Here is a 7,940-nt window from a genome sequence, read left to right as displayed (position 1 = left end):
CCACTCTAGACCAGGGGATTAATGGAACTACAGGGATATAGCAGCCACTCTACACCCGGTGATTAATGGAACTACAGGGATATAGCAGCCACTAAACCAGGTGATTAATAGAACTACAGGGCTATAGCAGCCACTCTAGAACAGGTGATTAATGGAACTACAGGGCTATAGCAACCACTATAGACCAGGTGATTAATGGAACTACAGGACTATAGCAGCCACTCTAGACCAGGTGATTAATGGAACTACAGGACTATAGCAGCCACTCTAGACCAGGTGATTAATGGAACTACAGGGCTATAGCAGCCACTCTAGACCAGGTGATTAATGGAACTACAGGGCTATAGCAGCCACTTTAGACCAGGTGATTAATGGAACTACAGGGATATAGCAGCCACTCTAGACCAGGTGATGAATGGAACTACAGGGCTATAGCAGCCACTCTAGACCAGGTGATTAATGGAACTACAGGGCTATAGCAGCCACTCTAGACCAGGTGATTAATGGAACTACAGGGCTATAGCAGCCACTCTAGACCAGGTGATTAATGGAACTACAGGACTATAGCAGCCACTCTAGACCAGGTGATTAATGGAACTACAGGGCTATAACAGCCACTCTAGACCAGGTGATTAATGTAACTACAGGATTATAGCAGCCACTCTAGACCAGGTGATTAATGGAACTACAGGACTATAGCAGCCATTCTAGACCAGGTGATTAATGGAACTACAGGGCTATAGCAGCCACTCTAGACCAGGTGATTAATGGAACTACAGGGCTATAGCAGCCATTCTAGACCAGGTGATTAATGGAACTAGAGGGCTATAGCAGCCACTCTAGACCAGGTGATTAATAGAACTACAGGGATATAGCAGCCACTCTAGACCAGGTGATTAATGGAACTACAGGGATATAGCACCACTCTAGACCAGGTGATTAATGGAACTACAGGGCTATAGCAGCCACTCTAGACCAGGTGATTAATGGAACTACAGGGCTATAGCAACCACTATAGACCAGGTGATTAATGGAACTACAGGACTATAGCAGCCACTCTAGACCAGGTGATTAATGGAACTACAGGGCTATAGCAGCCACTATAGACCAGGTGATTAATGGAACTACAGGGCTATAGCAGCCACTCTAGACCAGGTGATTAATGGAACTACAGGACTATAGCAGCCACTCTAGACCAGGTGATTAATGGAACTACAGGGCTATAACAGCCACTCTAGACCAGGTGATTAATGTAACTACAGGATTATAGCAGCCACTCTAGACCAGGTGATTAATGGAACTACAGGACTATAGCAGCCATTCTAGACCAGGTGATTAATGGAACTACAGGGCTATAGCAGCCACTCTAGACCAGGTGATTAATGGAACTACAGGGCTATAGCAGCCATTCTAGACCAGGTGATTAATGGAACTAGAGGGCCATAGCAGCCACTCTAGACCAGGTGATTAACAGAACTACAGGGATATAGCAGCCACTCTAGACCAGGTGATTAATGGAACTACAGGGATATAGCACCACTCTAGACCAGGTGATTAATGGAACTACAGGGCTATAGCAGCCACTCTAGACCAGGTGATTAATGGAACTACAGGGATATAGCAGCCACTCTAGACCAGGTGATTAATGGAACTACAGGACTATAGCAGCCACTCTAGACCAGGTGATTAATGGAACTACAGGGCTATAGCAGCCACTCTAGACCAGGTGATTAATGGAACTACAGGGCTATAGCAGCCACTCTAGACCAGGTGATTAATGGAACTACAGGGCTATAGCAGCCACTAAAATACGTGATTAATGGAACTACAGGACTATAGCAGCCACTCTAGACCAGGTGATTAATGGAACTACAGGGATATAGCAGCCACTCTAGACCAGGTGATTAATGGAACTACAGGCTATAGCAGCCACTCTAGACCAGGTGATTAATGGATCTACAGGGCTATAGCAGCCACTCTAGACCAGGTGATTAATGGAACTACAGGGCTATAGCAGCCACTAAACCAGGTGATTAATGGAACTACAGGACTATAGCAGCCACTCTAGACCAGGTGATTAATGGAACTACAGGGCTATAGCAGCCACTCTAGACCAGGTGATTAATGGAACTACAGGATTATAGCAGCCACTCTAGACCAGGTGATTAATGGAACTACAGGACTATAGCAGCCATTCTAGACCAGGTGATTAATGGAACTACAGGGCTATAGCAGCCACTCTAGACCAGGTGATTAATAGAACTACAGGGATATAGCAGCCACTCTAGACCAGGTGATTAATGGAACTACAGGGATATAGCACCACTCTAGACCAGGTGATTAATGGAACTACAGGGCTATAGCAGCCACTCTAGACCAGGTGATTAATGGAACTACAGGGATATAGCAGCCACTCTAGACCAGGTGATTAATGGAACTACAGGACTATAGCAGCCACTCTAGACCAGGTGATTAATGGAACTACAGGGCTATAGCAGCCACTCTAGACCAGGTGATTAATGGAACTACAGGGCTATAGCAGCCACTCTAGACCAGGTGATTAATGGAACTACAGGGCTATAGCAGCCACTAAAATACGTGATTAATGGAACTACAGGACTATAGCAGCCGCTCTAGACCAGGTGATTAATGGAACTACAGGGATATAGCAGCCACTCTAGACCAGGTGATTAATGGAACTACAGGGCTATAGCAGCCACTCTAGACCAGGTGATTAATGGATCTACAGGGCTATAGCAGCCACTCTAGACCAGGTGATTAATGGAACTACAGGGCTATAGCAGCCACTAAACCAGGTGATTAATGGAACTACAGGACTATAGCAGCCACTCTAGACCAGGTGATTAATGGAACTACAGGGCTATAGCAGCCACTAAACCAGGTGATTAATGAAACTACAGGACTATAGCAGCCACTCTAAACCAGGTGATTAATGGAACTACAGGACTATAGCAGCCACTCTAAACCAGGTGATTAATGGAACTACAGGACTATAGCAGCCACTCTAAACCATGTGATTAATGGAACTACAGGACTATAGCAGCCACTCTAGACCAGGTGATTAATGGAACTACAGGGCTATAGCAGCCACTCTAGACCAGGTGATTAATGGAACTACAGGGCTATAGCAGCCACTCTAAACCAGGTGATTAATGGAACTACAGGACTATAGCAGCCACTCTAGACCAGGTGATTAATGGAACTACAGGGATATAGCAGCCACTAAACCAGGTGATTAATGGAACTACAGGGCTATAGCAGCCACTCTAGACCAGGTGATTAATAGAACTACAGGGATATAGCAGCCACTCTAGACCAGGTGATTAATGGAACTACAGGGCTATAGCAGCCACTCTAGACCAGGTGATTAATGGAACTACAGGGCTATAGCAGCCACTCTAGACCAGGTGATTAATGGAACTACAGGGCTATAGCAGCCACTAAAAATAGGTGATTAATGGAACTACAGGACTATAGCAGCCACTCTAGACCAGGTGATTAATGGAACTACAGGGACATAGCAGCCACTCTAGACCAGGTGATTAATGGAACTACAGGGCTATAGCAGCCACTCTAGACCAGGTGATTAATGGAACTACAGGACTATAGCAGCCACTCTAGACCAGGTGATTAATGGAACTACAGGGCTATAGCAGCCACTAAACCAGGTGATTAATGGAACTACAGGACTATAGCAGCCACTCTAGACCAGGTGATTAATGGAACTACAGGACTTTAGCAGCCATTCTAGACCAGGTGATTAATGGAACTACAGGGCTATAGCAGCCACTCTAGACCAGGTGATTAATGGAACTACAGGGCTATAGCAGCCACTCTAGACCAGGTGATTAATGGAACTACAGGGCTATAGCAGCCACTCTAGACCAGGTGATTAATGGAACTACAGGGATATAGCAGCCACTCTACACCAGGTGATTAATGGAACTACAGGACTATAGCAGCCACTAAACCAGGTGATTAATAGAACTACAGGGCTATAGCAGCCACTCTAGAACAGGTGATTAATGGAACTACAGGGATATAGCAACCACTCTAGACCAGGTGATTAATGGAACTACAGGGATATAGCAGGCACTCTAGACCAGGTGATTAATGGAACTACAGGGATATAGCAGGCACTCTAGACCAGGTGATTAATGGAACTACAGGGATATAGCAGCCACTCTAGACCAGGTGATTAATGGAACTACAGGGAAATAGCACCACTCTAGACCAGGTGATTAATGGAACTACAGGGATATAGCAGCCACTCTAGACCAGGTGATTAATGGAACTACAGGACTATAGCAGCCACTCTAGACCAGGTGATTAATGGAACTACAGGACTATAGCAGCCATTCTAGACCAGGTGATTAATGGAACTACAGGGCTATAGCAGCCACTCTAGACCAGGTGATTAATGGAACTACAGGGATATAGCAGCCACTCTACACCAGGTGATTAATGGAACTACAGGGATATAGCAGCCACTAAACCAGGTGATTAATAGAACTACAGGGCTATAGCAGCCACTCTAGAACAGGTGATTAATGGAACTACAGGGCTATAGCAGCCAATCTAGACCAGGTGATTAATGGAACTACAGGGATATAGCAGCCACTAAACCAGGTGATTAATGGAACTACAGGGCTATAGCAGCCAATCTAGACCAGGTGATTAATGGAACTACAGGGCTATAGCAACACTCTAGACCAGGTGATTAATGGAACTACAGGGCTATAGCAACCACTCTAGACCAGGTGATTAATGGAACTACAGGACTATAGCAGCCACTCTAGACCAGGTGATTAATGGAACTACAGGACTATAGCAGCCACTCTAGACCAGGTGATTAATGGAACTACAGGGCTATAGCAGCCACTCTAGACCAGGTGATTAATGGAACTACAGGGCTATAGCAGCCACTTTAGACCAGGTGATTAATGGAACTACAGGGATATAGCAGCCACTCTAGACCAGGTGATGAATGGAACTACAGGGATATAGCACCACTCTAGACCAGGTGATTAATGGAACTACAGGACTATAGCAGCCACTCTAGACCAGGTGATTAATGGAACTACAGGGCTATAGCAGCCACTCTAGACCAGGTGATTAATGGAACTACAGGATTATAGCAGCCACTCTAGACCAGGTGATTAATGGAACTACAGGACTATAGCAGCCATTCTAGACCAGGTGATTAATGGAACTACAGGGCTATAGCAGCCACTCTAGACCAGGTGATTAATGGAACTACAGGGATATAGCAGCCACTCTAGACCAGGTGATGAATGGAACTACAGGGATATAGCACCACTCTAGACCAGGTGATTAATGGAACTACAGGGCTATAGCAGCCACTCTAGACTAGGTGATTAATGGAACTACAGGGCTATAGCTGCCACTCTAGACCAGGTGATTAATGGAACTACAGGGCTATAGCAGCCACTATAGACCAGGTGATTAATGGAACTACAGGGCTATAGCAGCCACTCTAGACCAGGTGATTAATGGAACTACAGGACTATAGCAGCCACTCTAGACCAGGTGATTAATGGAACTACAGGGCTATAGCAGCCACTCTAGACCAGGTAATTAATGGAACTACAGGATTATAGCAGCCACTCTAGACCAGGTGATTAATGGAACTACAGGACTATAGCAGCCATTCTAGACCAGGTGATTAATGGAACTACAGGGCTATAGCAGCCACTCTAGACCAGGTGATTAATGGAACTACAGGGCTATAGCAGCCATTCTAGACCAGGTGATTAATGGAACTACAGGGCTATAGCAGCCACTCTAGACCAGGTGATTAATGGAAGTAGAGGGCTATAGCAGCCACTCTAGACCAGGTGATTAATGGAACTACAGGACTATAGCAGCCACTCTAGACCAGGTGATTAATGGAACTACAGGGATATAGCAGCCACTAAACCAGGTGATTAATGGAACTAGAGGGCTATAGCAGCCACTCTAGACCAGGTGATTAATAGAACTACAGGGATATAGCAGCCACTCTAGACCAGGTGATTAATGGAACTACAGGGATATAGCACCACTCTAGACCAGGTGATTAATGGAACTACAGGGATATAGCAGCCACTCTAGACCAGGTGATGAATGGAACTACAGGGATATAGCACCACTCTAGACCAGGTGATTAATGGAACTACAGGGCTATAGCAGCCACTCTAGACCAGGTGATTAATGGAACTACAGGGCTATAGCAGCCAATCTAGACCAGGTGATTAATGGAACTACAGGGCTATAGCAGCCACTCTAGACCTGGTGATTAATTGAACTACAGGGCTATAGCAGCCACTCTAGACCAGGTGATTAATGGAACTACAGGGCTATAGCAGCCACTCTAGACCAGATGATTAATGGAACTACAGGGCTATAGAAGCCACTCTAGACCAGATGATTAATGGAACTACAGGGCTATAGCAGCCACTCTAGACCAGGTGATTAATGGAACTACAGGGCTATAGCAGCCACTCTAGACCAGGTGATTAATGGAACTACAGGGCTATAGCAGCCACTCTAGACCAGGTGATTAATAGAACTACAGGGATATAGCAGCCACTCTAGACCAGGTGATTAATGGAACTACAGGGATATAGCAGCCACTCTAGACCAGGTGATGAATGGAACTACAGGGATATAGCACCACTCTAGACCAGGTGATTAATGGAACTACAGGGCTATAGCAGCCACTCTAGACCAGGTGATTAATGGAACTACAGGGCTATAGCAGCCAATCTAGACCAGGTGATTAATGGAACTACAGGGCTATAGCAGCCACTCTAGACCTGGTGATTAATGGAACTACAGGGCTATAGCAGCCACTCTAGACCAGGTGATTAATGGAACTACAGGGCTATAGCAGCCTCTCTAGACCAGATGATTAATGGAACTACAGGGCTATAGCAGCCACTCTAGACCAGATGATTAATGGAACTACAGGGCTATAGCAGCCACTCTAGACCAGGTGATTAATGGAACTACAGGGATATATAGCAGCCACTCTAGACCAGGTGATGAATGGAACTACAGGGCTATAGCAACCACTCTAGACCAGGTGATTAATGGAACTACAGGGCTATAGCAGCCACTCTAGACCAGGTGATTAATGGAACTACAGGGCTATAGCAGCCACTCTAGACCAGGTGATTAATGGAACTACAGGACTATAGCAGCCATTCTAGACCAGGTGATTAATGGAACTACAGGGCTATAGCAGCCACTCTAGACCAGGTGATTAATGGAACTACAGGGATATAGCAGCCACTCTACACCAGGTGATTAATGGAACTACAGGGAAATAGCAGCCACTAAACCAGGTGATTAATAGAACTACAGGGCTATAGCAGCCACTCTAGACCAGGTGATTAATGGAACTACAGGACTATAGCAGCCACTCTAGAACAGGTGATTAATGGAACTACAGGGCTATAGCAACCACTATAGACCAGGTTATTAATGGAACTACAGGACTATAGCAGCCACTCTAGACCAGGTGATTAATGGAACTACAGGACTATAGCAGCCACTCTAGACCAGGTGATTAATGGAACTACAGGGCTATAGCAGCCACTCTAGACCAGGTGATTAATGGAACTACAGGGCTATAGCAGCCACTTTAGACCAGGTGATTAATGGAACTACAGGGATATAGCAGCCACTCTAGACCAGGTGATGAATGGAACTACAGGGATATAGCACCACTCTAGACCAGGTGATTAATGGAACTACAGGGCTATAGCAGCCACTCTAGACTATGTGATTAATGGAACTACAGGGCTATAGCTGCCACTCTAGACCAGGTGATTAATGGAACTACAGGGCTATAGCAGCCACTATAGACCAGGTGATTAATGGAACTACAGGGCTATAGCAGCCACTCTAGACCA

The sequence above is a fragment of the Coregonus clupeaformis genome, unplaced genomic scaffold (genome assembly GCF_020615455.1).
Source record: "Coregonus clupeaformis isolate EN_2021a unplaced genomic scaffold, ASM2061545v1 scaf0425, whole genome shotgun sequence".
Lineage (NCBI taxonomy): Eukaryota > Metazoa > Chordata > Actinopteri > Salmoniformes > Salmonidae > Coregonus > Coregonus clupeaformis.
Note: the sequence above shows the minus strand (reverse complement) of the source record.